The sequence below is a fragment of the Callospermophilus lateralis genome, unplaced genomic scaffold (genome assembly GCF_048772815.1).
Source record: "Callospermophilus lateralis isolate mCalLat2 unplaced genomic scaffold, mCalLat2.hap1 Scaffold_123, whole genome shotgun sequence".
Lineage (NCBI taxonomy): Eukaryota > Metazoa > Chordata > Mammalia > Rodentia > Sciuridae > Callospermophilus > Callospermophilus lateralis.
In genome coordinates, this window is record NW_027512416.1 from 1,180,853 (window position 1) to 1,195,743 (window position 14,891).

Consider the following 14,891-nt stretch of genomic DNA (forward strand, 5'->3'; position numbering starts at 1 on the left):
AAAAATATTCAACATCTCTAGTAATCAGGAAAATGCAATTCAGAACTACACTAAGATTTCATCTCATTCCAGTCAGAATAGCAATTTTCAGAACTATAAATGATAAATGCTGGCAAGAATGTGTGGGAAAAGGTACACTGATCCATTGCTAGTGAGACAGTAAATTAGTAAAACCACTCTGAAAAGCAGAATAGAGATTCCTCAAAAAATACTTGTAATGGAATCATGCTATGACCCATCAATCCCACTCCTTGATACTTATCCAAAAGAACCAAAATCACCATACCATAGTGATACATTTATCCACTTCAATGTTTGTAGTTGCACAATTCAGAATAGCCAAATTATGAAATCAATTAATCCATTCAGTAGATTAATGGATCAAGAAAATATGGAACATATTCACAATAAAGTTTACTCAGTCCTAAAGAAGAAATTATGGCATTTTCTGGTAAATTATGGAAAATTGAGAACATCACGCTAAGTGAAATAATCAGAAACAGAAAATGAAGAGTCAAATGTTTTCTCTCATATGTAGAAGTTAGAACAAAATACCTGAGAAAAGGTGGAGGAAAGGGATCAGATATTATAAAGATATAGGGCAGATCAGTGGAATAGAAGAATTCAATTGAGGGGGAGGTCAGAGGAAAGGGAAAGGGAAGGAAATATGAAATTAATTTAACAAAATAAATCAAATTACATGCATATATAAGTAGACCTCAGGGAATTTTGCCTTTATGTATTTGTAGAAAGTACCAAATATAAATAAAAAGTAAAAAAGCAGAAGAATATCCTTAGAGTAGAGAAAGGAGATTAGGGAGAGAGTGAGAAGGAGAGTAAAATGTGGGTGGACCTTAAAACTGAATTCCAAGCATGTATGATTTTATCAAAAATGAACCCAACTACTATGTATAACTATAATGCTCTAATAAAAATGTAATATATATTTTTATTAGAGCATTATAGTTATACATAGTAGTTGTATATATATATATATATATATATATATATGTATACATACATATACATATATACATGTGCCATTGGTATGTGTGAGAGTTGTAAGACTAATTTTTCCAAGTAGAAAAATATCACCTACTGCATGGGCTGTCTCTCATCCAGTGAGGAGGTCCACAGAACAGGGTAGAGGAGTGTGTAGCTACAGAGTTGCTAATCAACACCTCTGGAGACCAAGAAGCAGGTCTGATTTTATTGCACAGTTACCATGTAGGTATACTCATGCAGTATCTAGGCAGATTACAGGTAGCCACCAGTCCAATTTCTGCTAACTGTCCTTGCAGCGACCAATTGAGAAGTGGGTTGTCAAGCAAGCACAGGGATTGCAACACATGGCCTCAAGCCCAGGGATGTGCCTAAAGGGTAAGCAGCCTGCCAATCACATCCCTAGCATGAGGGGAGTGGCCTCAAGTTCAAGACTATTTTTTTAATGTAGGCCATGTATGCAGTACTCCGTGTACTTGTCCCCACAGCTTACTTCTAATTAAAAATAAATATTGAATATGTATTATTTATTTACATATTTTATTTCTAATTTTTTCCTTTTATATTACCTATCCTCTCTTGTTTTTAAAAGATATCCCCCAATGGTCACTGGTTTACTTTTGATTCTGACATTATATATATTTGTGAGAATATGTTATACTGCTGATTAGCTTCATGAATGCATCCATGTAATTATTAAAATGAGTATTATTTAATATTTTGTTTGTTATTATTGGATCCTTTCTCTTAGATACATTCCTAGATTAATTCTGGATGTGTCAAAAGTTCATTTTTTATTACAAATGAAATTTCTGAAGAAATCAGCAAATCTTTTTGAAATATGAAATAATACAGAGAACACTATGAGTTGGGTAGAGTATGGTACAATATAGTTTTAGGCTGATTCATGCATATGTACTAATTTTGTGATCTGAAACAAGTTTAACCTACATGATTCTATAATGTTGAACTGAAAAATGAGATATTAAACTGAAACTATTTCAAAAGCACTGTGCAGTTCATTTTTTTCACTTTATTTTTTGTTTTAATTAGTTACACATGACAGTACAATGACCTTGACATATATAATTGAATCAGATGGGATATAATTTCTCCATTTTTCTGAGTGTACAGGTTGCAGAATCACATTGGTCATGCAGTCATGTATATACTCACAGCAATAATAATGTCTGTTTTATTCTGCTGCCCTTCCTTTACCCCCTTTCTCTCCCCACCCCCTCCCATTACTTCTCTCTACCCAATCTAATGTGACACACTTCTTTTTTTTTCCCCTCACATCATGATACCTGTATTCTATATTATGAAGGGGGTCTCCTTCCCGCTTCCATGCAATTACCTTTCTCCCTCCCATTTGCTCCTATGGCTCTTCGCTATCTAGAAGTAATTTTCTTCTCATGCTCTTCCTCCCTACCCCATTTTGTGTCACTTCCCTTATATCAGAGAAGACATTTTTGGGGGATTGGCTAACTTCACTTAGCATAATCTGCTCTAATGCCATCCATTTCCCTGCAAATTCCGTGATCCTGTTACTTTTTAGTACTGAGTAATATTCCATTGTGTATAAATGCCACATTTTTTTAATCCATTCATCCATTGAAGGGCATTTAGGTTGGCTCCACAGTCTAGCTATTGTGAATTGTGCTGCTATAAACTTTGATGTGGCTGTGTCCCTGTAGTATGCTCTTTTTAGATCTTTTGAGTATAGTCTGAGAAGGGGAATAGCTGGATCAAGTGGTGGTTCCATTCCCAGCTTTCCAAGGAATCACCATACTGTTTGCCAAATTAGTTGCACCAATTTACAGTCCCACCAGCAATGTATGAGTGTACCTTTCTCCGCCCATCCTCGCCAGCACTTGTTGTTGTTTGACTTCATAATGGCTGCCATTCTTATTGGAGTGAGATGGTATCTTAGAGAAGTTGTAATTTGCATTGCTCTGATTGCTAGTAATGGTGAGCATTTTTTCGTGTATTTGTTGATTGATTGTATATCCTCTTCTGAGAAGTGTCTGTTTAGGTCCTTGACCCATTTGTTGATTGGGTTATTTGTTTTTTTGTTGTTTAACTTTTTGAGTTCTTTGTATACCCTAGAGATTAGAGCTCTATCTGATGTGTGAGGGGTAAAAATTTGTTTCCAGGATGTAGGCTCCCTATTCACTTCACATATTATTTCTCTTGCTGAGAAAGAAGTTTTTAGTTTGAATTCGTCCCATTTGTTGATTCTTGGTTTTAATTTTTGTGCTATAGCGTCTTATTAAGGAACTTGGGGCCTAACCCCACGTGATGGAGATTAGGGCCTACTTTTTCTTCTATTAGACGCAGAGTCTCTGGTTTGATTCCTAGATCCTTGATCCATTTTGAGTTAACTTTTGTGCATGGTGAGGGATAGGGATTCCATTTCATTTTGATGCATATGGATTTCCAGTTCTCCCAGCACCATTTGTTGAAGATGCTATCCTTTCTCCATTGCATGCTTTTAGCACCTATGTCTAATATAAGGTAGTTGTAATTTTGTGGGTTGGTGTCTGCGTCCTCTATTCTGTACCATTGGTCTACCAGCCTATTTTGGTGCCAGTACCATGCTGTTTTTGTTATTATTGCTCTGTAGTATAGTTTAAGATCTGGTATAGCAATACCACCTCTTTCACTCTTCCTGCTTAGAATTGCTTTAGCTATTCTGGGTCTCTTATTTTTCCAGATGAATTTCATAATTGTTTTTTCTATTTCTGTGAGGAATGTTGTTGGGATTTGGATCAGAATCATGTTGAATCTGCAGAGGGCTTTTGGTAACATCGCCATTTTAATAATATTAATTCTGCCTATGCATGAGCAAGGTATATCTTTCCATCTTCTAAGGTCTTCTTCTATTTCTCTCTTTAGGGTTCTATAGTTTTCATTGTATAGATCTTTCACCTCTTTTGTTAAGTTGATACCCAAGTATTTTTTTTTGGGAGGATATTGTGAATGGGGTAGTTTTTCTCATTTCCATTTCAGAGGATTTCTCGCTGATATACAAGAATACCTTTGATTTATGGGTGTTGATTTTGTATCCTGCCACTTTGCTGAATTCATTTATTAGTTTTAGAAGTTTCTTGGTTGAACTTTTTGGGGTTGCTAGGTATGGGATCATATCATCAGCAAATAGTGCTAGTTTAAGTTCTTCTTATCCTATATTTATGCCTTTAATTTCTTTCATCTGTATAATTGCTCTGCCTAGTGTTTCAAAAACTATGTTGAATAGAAGTGGTGAGAGAGGGCATTCCTGTCTTGTTCCAGATTTTAGAGGTAATGCCTTCAATTTTTCTCTGTTTAGAATGATGCTGGCCTGAGGCTTAGTGTAGATAGCTTTTACAATGTTGAGGGTAGTTCCTGTTACCCCTACTTTTTCTAGAGTTTTAAACATACAGGGGTGCTATATTTTGTTGAATGCTTTTTCTGCATCTATCGAGATGATCATATGGTTCTTATCTTTAAGTCTATTGATCTGGTGAATTGCATTTATTTATTTCCTTATGTTGAACCAGCCTTGCATCCCAGGAATGAAACCTACTTGATCATGGTGAATGATCTTTATGATGTGTTTTTGTATTTGATTTGCCAGAATTTTATTGAGGATTTTTGCATCTCTATTCATTTGAGATATCTGTCTGAAATTTTCTTTCTTTGAAGTGTCTTTTTCTGATTTTGGAATCAGGGTGATATTGGCCTTATAGAATGAATTGGAAGTACTCCTTCTTTTTCTATTTCCTGAAATAGATTGAAGAGTATTGGTATTAGTTCTTCTTCAAAGGTCTCGTAAAACTCTGCTGTATATCCGACCGGTCCTGGGCTTTTCTTGGTTGGTAATCATTTGATTGCTTCTTCTATTTACTCACATGTTATTAGTCTATTTAAGTTGTGTATATCTTCCTGATTCAATCTGGTTAGATCATATTTCTTAAGGAATTTACTGATGCCTTCACTATCTTCTATTTTATTGCAGTATAGGTTTCAAAATTATTTCTAATTATCTTCTGTAGTGTCTGTTGTAATATTACATTTTTCATCCTGTTTGCTAGGATTTGGGTCTCTCTCTTCTTCTTCTCATTAGATTGGCTAAGGGTCTGTCAATCTTATTTATGTTTTCAAAGAAACAACTTTTAGTATTGTCAATTTCTTTAATTATTTCTTTTATTTCAATTTCATTGATTTCAGCTCTGATTTTAGTTATTTTTGCCTTCTACTGCTGATTTGCTCTTTTTTATAGGGCTTTGAGATGAAGTGTGAAATCATTTATTTGTTGGCTTTTCCTTTTTTGAGGAATGAACTCCATGCAATGAATTTTCCTTTTAGTACTGCTTTCATAATGTCCCATAGATTTTGATGTGTTGTATCTGTATTTTCATTTATCTCTAAGATTTTTTTAATTTTCTTTTTGATGTCTTCTATAACCCATTGTTCATTCAGTAGCATATTGTTCATTCTCCAAGTGATGTAGAAATTTTTCTTTCTTATTTTATCGTTGATTTCCAACTTCATTACATTATGATCGGATAAAATTCATGGTAATATCTCTACTCCTTTATATTTGTTAAGAGTTGCCCTATGGAATAATATATGGTCTATTTTTTAGAAGGATCCATGTGCTGCTGAGAAAAAAGTGTCTCTGCTTGATTTTGTTTGATATATTCAATTGAGTCAATTAAGTCTAAGTTATTAATTGTGTTATTGTGATCTATACTTTCTTAATTCAACTTTTGTTTGGAAGGTCTGTCCAGTGGTGAGAGAGGTGTGTTAAAGTCACCCATGATTATTGTGTTGTGGTCTATTTGTCTCTTGGACTTGAGAGGGTTTGTTTGATGAACATAGCTGCAAAATTGTTTGGGGCATATATATTAATGTTTGTTATGTCCTGTTGTTGGATGGTTCCCTTTAGCAGTATGTAGTGTCCTTCTTTATCTTTTTATTAACTTTGGCTTGAAGTCTATTTTATTTGATATGAGTTTGGACACCCCTGCTTGCTTCCGAGGTCCATGTAAGTGGTATGATTTTACGCAACCTTTCACCTTCAGTCTATGTATGTCTTTTCCTATCAGGTGAGTCTCCTGTAGGCAGCATATTGTTGGATCTTTTTTTTTTTTAATCCAGTCTACTAGCCTATTTCTTTTGATTAGTGAGTTTAAGCCATTAAAATTTAGGATTACTATTGAGATATGATTTATAATTCCAGCCATGTTTGTTTATTTTTGTTATTTAACTTGATTCGTTTTTCCTCTTTGATTAGTTTTTCCTCCTTACTGTACTACTTCCCACTGTTGATTTTCGTTATTGTTTTTCATTTCCTCTTCATGTAATGTTTTGCCCAAGATGTTTTGCAGAGCTGGTTTTCTAGCTGTGAACTCTTTTAACTTTTGTTTATCATGTTTTATTATTTATTGTCAAACCTGAAGCTTAATTTTGCTGGATACAAGATTCTTGGTTGGAACCCATTATCTTTCAGCATTTGAAACATGTTGCTCCAGGATCTTCTATCTTTCAGTATCTGTGATGAAAAATCACCCATTAACCTAATTGGTTTACCCCTAAATGTAATCTGCCTCCTTTCTCTTATAGCTTTTAAAATTCTATGCTTGTTCTGCATGTTGGACATTTTCAATATAATATGTCTTGGTGTGGGTCTTTTGTGGTTTTGTACATTTGGTGTCCTGTAGGTGTCTAGGATTTGGATTTCCTTTTCATTCTTCATGTCTGGAAAGTTTTCTAAAATTATTTCATTGAACGAATTGATAATTCCTTTGGTTTGGACCTCTATAACTTCCTCTATCCCAGTAACTCTTAAATTTGGTCTTTTTATGGTATCCCGGATTTCTTGGATGTTCTCCTTGTGGTTTCTTATCAGCTTTTCTGTGTTGTTTAGGCTCTTTTTGAGATGATATATTTTGTCTTCGTTGTCTGATTTTCTGACTTCTAATTGGTTTACTCTACTGGTGATACTCTCATTTGAGTTTTTAATTTGGTTTATAATTTCGTTCATTTCCAGATTTCTTTTTTTTTTTTTTTTTTTTGGTATAACCTGTATCTCCCTGTAGAGTTGATTTTTTGCTTCTTGGATTTGTTTATGTAATTTATTGTCAAAGTGATCTTTCATTGTCTGCATTTGCTGTCTAAAGTCATCCTTGAGACTCCATATCAACTGAGGTATATATATCTTGAAATCTTTATCTGACATTTTTTCTGCTGCAGCTACAACTCCTCTATTGTTGAGTTGTCCTGCATTGTTTGTGTTCCTTTTTTTCCTTGCTTTTTCATGATGCTCATGTTTCTTTCCAGCTCTGTGTGACTGCTGTGTTATTATTTGTTCCTATATATTTGTGTTGTTTTTGTATAGCTCCAAGGTCTCTCCTTTGTGATGGGAGATAATGTCTAGAGATGTTGGGTTCAATTGTACTTTAAAGTAAATTCATTAGCTTCATAAAAGGCATACAGATTCTGGTGGTGTATAGAGAACTGAGGGTTGAACGTAGGACTTTATGTTTAAGAGGAAAGATGTGAGAATATGGGGGTTAATATATCTTAGTTACTTTGGAAGAGAGCTCTAATTAAGGGGTTTATTAACAGGAGAATATACAGGAGTATTTTGGGGTAGCTTAGTATTTGGGAAGACAATAAAAAGCATATAAACCTTCACCTATTTGCATTTAATGTATTACATGTAGTTGAAATAGTAACGCTTTGGAGGTTGGGAGAGGAAGAGAAGGAGGAAGAAAAGTAAAAAGAAAAGAAGAAGAAAGTGAAAGAAAGAAAAAACTTAAAATTAAAATTAAAAAAAAAAAGAAAAATGCACTCTTAGAGTTCTGTTTTCTTCTCTACCAGTAGATGGCATTGTGCATTCCAGGTTGAGTCTCGGCCCTCAGGATGTAGGAAGCAATCCATGTGGGGTGCCTCCCCTGCTGGTCGCCTCTCCAATCCCGGTCTCTTTGGGTTGCTCCTGGCCTTTATCCCCCTCACTTCTCCTGCTCACCAGGCGACAGTCACTTGGGCTCCTCTTCACAGCCCTGGGATCACTCTGGGCATGTGGTGCCCTGGTCACCCCACGCTCGAGATGAGCTGAATGCTCTTTGTTGGGCACTCACCAAGTCATCACCGTTGATCTGTAGCTAATCTCGCTGTCTGTGAGATCTGCCCAGAGCTATGAGGTAGATTTTCCAAAATGGCAACAGCCCATTTTCACAATGGGGTGTCTGGTGATGGGGAGGGAACTGGTTGTATCTCCATTAAGTGCAAACTTCAGTCCTCTGTTCGATGCTCTGTGGAGATGCGAATTGCAGTCTGGTGAATTCTATCACCAAAGGATCTGAAACTCTGTGTCCCTAAGTTGCCAGCACTCCACAGCATTCAATTTCACTGGCAGCATTCAATTCCCTTTTTTCACTTTATGATCACCTAAATTTATTCTGTATATAACTCTATGATTTGAATATCCAACACCAGTTATATGAGAGCAAATTGCCAATCAAATGAATGATCCAAATATACACCAATTTCAAATAAATTTTAAATGATAATTTAAATTTTATAAATATATATGATGAATATGCAGCATGAAAATTAATTCCAATGTAAATAAAACAAATATGATATCTTCCTGCATAGCTGCAATTTAAAATAACTGGAGTAGTTATATTCATATTAATACATAAGTTTCAAAAATTCTTTCAAAGGTATTTTTTTTTATATTTTTGCAATGTTATGAAATAGAACCTCAGCACATTTATTGCTTAATAAATTCAAATTACCAATAGTGATATCTACTTGACATGTATTACAGTGCATATTTTAAATCTCATATTTTTTAGCATTTATGGAAAATATCTTATATTGTAGCACCTTTTGGTATAAAATGTATTTGAAAACTCTATTAGATAAGAAATCAATTTTTCAAATAGATGATGATTTTGTTATTATAATATGTGTTATCACTTATTGTTATAAGATATCTCCCCTGTGGTCATGGGGTTACTTTTAATTATCTTTGGTTCTTCTCTTGCATCATTTTGCAAATGTAACATGAACTCAGACTGTGGTAGTCTTTAATATTGCATATACAGTAACATGATAACAGATGCTAAAAATAAATCTAATAATGATCATAATTTCTCAACTAGTCAGATAAACTGATCTGATTCCATAATAGAGTTGGCATAGCATACTGTATTTTCTAAACAAAATGGAGAATATGAAGAGAAGGTTTCTTTTCTAACATCATAACTACAGAGTCACATTTTGTATTCCCTTTGGTAATATGGTTCTACAATGTTTACTTTTATATGTGTCATTTATGAGCATAATGCTTTCATCCAATTATTGTCCTAATATCTTTCTTGTAAATTAATGCAATCATGCTAAAACTCTTATTGCATGGTTGCCACTGAGATATTAGCACTGATATATTAGTGATTTAAAAACATGTTCGTTGGTGCTCTTTTACAAGTTGGCAGAGTAGTTAGCATTTGGGCTTAGTGGAATTTAATTGAGTTTCACAAATGGTCTAAAATTCAGGACTTAAAATCACTCTTTATAATTAAGAGTCCATAGGAGAAATTTTTATGCATATCACTGATTTAAGTAGATACAAGTTCAAGACTATTTTTTAAAATGCATTGATAACAAGCATTTCATAATACATACAATAAATATTTATGTTATAATCCTGTATGGCAATTTCAGACTTTCCTGCTCTTTGCCTTGAGTCTGATTTCTTGCCATTTTCTTACATTTCTACATGCTCTAAAACTCTAAATCTGTTTTTGCCCCAGTAATTAGTTCTGCTATTTTTATCTTGTAACATGCCATTTCCAACTATTGAAAAACTATGCTCACTAAAATCATCTTTTTTTCACTATGGCATAACTACTTGAATTGTTCTAAAGCCTTGCCATTCTTTTTTTTTTTTAGAAAGAGAGAGAGAGAGAGAGAGAGAGAGAGAGAGAGAGAGAGAGAGAATTTTTTTTAATATTTATTTCTTTTGTTTTCGGCAGACACAACATCTTTGTTTGTATGTGGTGCTGAGGATGGAACCAGGGCTGCACACATGCCAGGCAAGCGCGCTACCACTTGAGCCATATCCCAGCCCAGCCTTGCCATTCTTAAAATTTCCATTCCTCAATCATCTACTTCAAGAAACTTTTCATATTGACCAGTAGGCCCCAGAATTGAAACTTTAATTCCTTTTATAATTCTGTTACATATGTTTTTCTTTAATTACTCTATCCTTTGACTCTTAAATATCAAACTTCAAATATTGATATAATTGTTGAATAGAATGATAGAATATATTAAAAAGTTCAAAATTTGGGGGTTAGTAGATATTATTTCCTATATTACTTATGTAAAATCTACTTAAAATTGCCTTACATTTATAAATTTCTTATTTCTTTTATTTCTAGTTTATCCACTTTTTGAATACATATGCTTTATTAAAAAGATGAGGTCAACATGAATAGAGCTAGAGGATATATTTGAGATATATCAAATAAAGACAGACAAATGTCATATTTTCACTCATAGTTTCACTGGAAACTCATAGGTTCATTGTCGTAGTTTCACTGTAAACTAAAAACTGATTGAACATAAATAGAGTAGAACAGGGGTCACTAGAAGCTAGGAAGGACAGGAGGAAGGGTTAACATTGAGAGGGTAAAAAATAAATACAAAAATACAGGTGGGAGTACCTTTTTATCTGACATCCTTGTTAGCATTTATTGTCATCCTTATTCTTATAAGCAAGCGTAGAATGAGATGAAATCTCAGGGTGAGAGAAAGAAGAGGGACTAGAGAATGAAATGAGTAGACTGAACTGCATGTATGTATGACTATTTCAAAGTGAACCTAAGTATTATGCAAAACTACATACACTAATAAAAAAGTTTACAAAAAAAGAATTAGGAATAATCCTAAAGTTATATAACACAAAATCATAATGACAGTCTACAACAAGTATACATTTCAAAATAACTAGGTGATAAGATTGTGAAGGTTTATAAAACATAAAAATGGCAGTATTTGGTCAGATAGAAATGATAATTACCCCAATTTCATCATTATACATTTTATATATATTTCATCCAATAAAAATGAGATGAGTACTCTAAATTCTAGGTCAAATAAAAAAAAGTAAATGAATGAAAAATAGTAAGGGATCAATTTTTTCATTTTTTCACTACATTTGCCTTTGCTCAATAATTTATTTAAAGCTATATTTTAGTGAGTATTTATAATGTTTAAAATATATGCTTGGATGCTTATGTGCAATTTTCATTGAGTTATCTCAACAATATTTTATGCATATGTACTATGCATATTCTAAAACAGACATTCATAGGATTAAAAATGTATAGAAAAGCCAAATATATGTAGCAAGTTAATAGAAATATAACCAAAATATCACAACCTAAATGTAGCATTGCATTTAAAGATAGGTGGTAAGATAATAACAATGGTAATTAAAAACAAAATATAAATTTGCAAAAATAGCAAATTAAAAAATTTCTACTTTTTAAATTTTTTTATTATAATGTGTTATATATGGCAGCAGAATGAATTACAATTTATATTACACATGTAGAGCACAATTTTTTATATCTCTAATTATATACAAAGTATATTCACACCATTCGTGTCTTTATACTTGTATTTAGGATAATGATGTCCATCTCATTCCACCATCTTTTCTACCCCCATTCCCCCTCCCTTCCCCACCCACCCCATTGCCCTATCTAAACTTCATCTAATACTCCCATGCTCCCCTCCCTACCCCCTTATGAATCAATGTCTTTATATCAGAGAAAACATTCAACTGATTGTTTTCTGGGATTGACTAACTTCACTTAGCATTATATTCTCCAACTCCATCCATTTACCTTCAAATGCTATGATCTTATTTGCTTTTATTGCTGAGTAATATTCCATTGTGTATATATTCCACATTTTTTAATCCATTCATCTACTGAAGGGTATCTAGGTTGGTTCCACAGTTTAGCTATTGTGAATTGTTCTGCTATAACTATTGATGTGGCTGTGTCCTTGTAGTATGCTGTTTTTAAGTTCTTTGGGTATAGACTGAGGACTGGAATAGCTGGGTCAAATGGTGGTTCTATTTTCCAATTTTCCATGAAATTTCCATACTGCTTTCCATATTGTCTCCACCATTTTGCAGTCCCACCAGCAATGTATGAGTGTGCTTTTTCCCCTACATCCTTGCCAACACTTTTTGTTGTTTGTAATATTAATAGCTGCATTTCTGATTGGAGTGAGATGAAATCTTATAGTATTTTTGACTTGAATTTCTCTAATTGATAGAGATGTTAAACATTTTATTATATATTGGTTGATTGATTATATATATATATCACTTTCTGAGAAGTGTCTGTTTAGTCCCTTTGCTCATTTATTGATTGGGATATTTGTTTTTTGGTGTTAAGCTTTTTGAGTTTTTATATTCCCTAGAGATTGGTGCTCTACCTAATGTGCACATGCTAAAAATTTGCTTTCAAAATATAGGCTCTCTATTCACCTCACTGATTGTTTCTTTTTTTATTTCTGAAACAAGTTTTATTTAAATAAGGGTTTAAATACATTACTTAACATTAAAAGTGGAAGGAGAAAAGAAAACCAAAAAACAGTTTATCACTTCACATGGCACTGGGCAGCTGTTGCTAGTGAGTTGCAAGCTCTACAGCTAGCTACAGGACTGATAACATCAGTTTGGAATTTGTTCCCTTGTCTAAAGTTTAACTGATATTAAGCTGACCTCATATTCTGTTGTTTTGGACACCCCTTAGCTAGCATACGTCTAGTCAAAAAGAAGACCTTAGTGGCAAGCCAGATGTCACATCACCTCACTGGAAGGAAGGTGGCCCCTGAGTTCTGCCCACCTGGTCAGGTTATACACCAGGGATTCTTTTTTAAAAACAAAATGAAACAACCCCCGCAAAAAAAATACAAAAGGCCCCCTTCTAGTGGTACAGCTGCCTTACCCCGTTCCTCCTGAACAGGTCATGACACTCTTAGGGCAGGGGCCTCAGCTGAGGGAGAGTTGAGAAGCTTCTGGTCCGACACAGCCATCTGATCTTGGAGCTCTGGGCTTTACTGAGACATCATGTTATTGCTTTGTTTCAGGGTGGACACTGCCAGGCACCTACTGCTTGACCTCTGTTTAAATGAGGACCTTCAAGACTAGACAGCATGGCTCTTTTCAGCTTATTACATGAAGGAGTTACACTAGTTCAAGTTTAAAGTGGACCCCAAATGGTTACATTATACAAGCTGTGAGGTTTTAAAACTTAAAATTCTACTCATTGCAAGGAAATCCTCACTTAAGCTTCAGTGAGCCACAAGCACTTAAAAACCATGAACCTTCAGCTGATCATCCTTAGCCAGTCCAATCTCTACCAGGAACTGGCATAGGTTCTTGCACTGGTCACCCTGTAGCTGAATGACTTCTCCATATTCTGGATGCTCAATTACAGTACCATTGCAGGCAAATTTCTTTTTATACGCCTTTATTAGTTTCTTTTTATCTTAATCATCAGCGATCCCTTGGACAGTGGTAAGTGTTTTCCTGCCGTTTCTCTGTTGAATTCTTATATGGATATAATCCTCAGTGCCAGCAGGAAGCAGGTCATCACCCTTACTTGCATCAGCAAAGGGGTAGAAAGAGTGGAGGTTCTGCATAGCAGACATACCATACAATTCCTTTTCCTTGGTGGAAATGGCCTGCGGAAGGCAGCTGCGGGAGAAGGTGGCGGGGGGGGGGGGCAGAAGGGGAGGTCTCCAGGGGGAGGCTGCTGAGTCCTCCACGGTGGCTCAGTGACTCCACTGATTCTTTTTTTTTGCTGAGAAGAAGCTTTTTAGTTTGAATCTATCCCATTTATTAATTTTGATTTTAATTCTTGATTTATAGAAGTCTTATTAAGGAAGTAGGGGCTTAATCCAATATGATGGAGATTTGGGCCTACTGTCTCTGGGTTAATTTCTAATTCCTCTATCCACTTTGAGTTGAATTTTGTGCATGTTGAGAGATAGGGATTTAGTTTCATTTTGTTGCATGTGGATTTCCAGGTTTCTCAGTGCTATTTGTTGAAGAGGCTATCTTTTCTCCACTGTAGGTTTTTGGCACATTTATGTAATATAAGATAATTGTAATTATGTGGGTTAGTCTCTGTGTTCTCTATTCTCTACCATTGGTCTATCAGTCTATTTTGGTGCTGATACCATGCTGTTTTTGTTACTATTGCTCTGTAGTGTAGTTTAAGTTCTGATATAGTGATGCCACCTGCTCCACTTTTCTTTCTAAAAATTACTTCAACTATTCTGGGTTCTCTTATTTTTCTAGATGAATTTCATGACTTTTTTCTATTCCTATGAAAAATATCATTGGTATTTTGATTGTAATTGCATCCAATCTATCTGTATAATGTTTTTAGTATTATGGTCATTTTGACAATATTAATTCTGTCTATCCAAGACCAAAAAAAATAGTTCCATCTTCTAAGCTCTTTTGTTTACTTTCTTTCTTTAGTGTTCTGTATTTTTCTTTCTTTCTTTCTTTTTTTTTTTTTTGCTATTGTCAATGGGACAGTTTTCCTCGTTTCCCTGTCAGAGATTTTGTCACTGATATACAGAAATGCCTTTGACTCACTGAAGGATGAAATATTCTATATATGTCAGTTCAGTCTAAGTTATTGATTGCATTATTGATTTTTGTAGTTTCTTTTTTCAGCTTTTGTTTGGACAATCTATCCAGTGATGAGAGATGTACGTAAAGTCACCCAGAATTATTGTGTTGTGGTCCATTTGACTCTTGAACTTGAGAAGAGTTTATTTGATGAATG

General features: G+C 34.4%; 1 pseudogene; it reads right to left on the reverse strand.

The window, feature by feature from the left end:
• Window positions 1–13,398: 13,398 nt before the first annotated feature.
• LOC143640140 (eukaryotic translation initiation factor 1 pseudogene) lies at window positions 13,399–13,740 on the reverse strand (annotated as a pseudogene).
• Window positions 13,741–14,891: the final 1,151 nt, after the last annotated feature.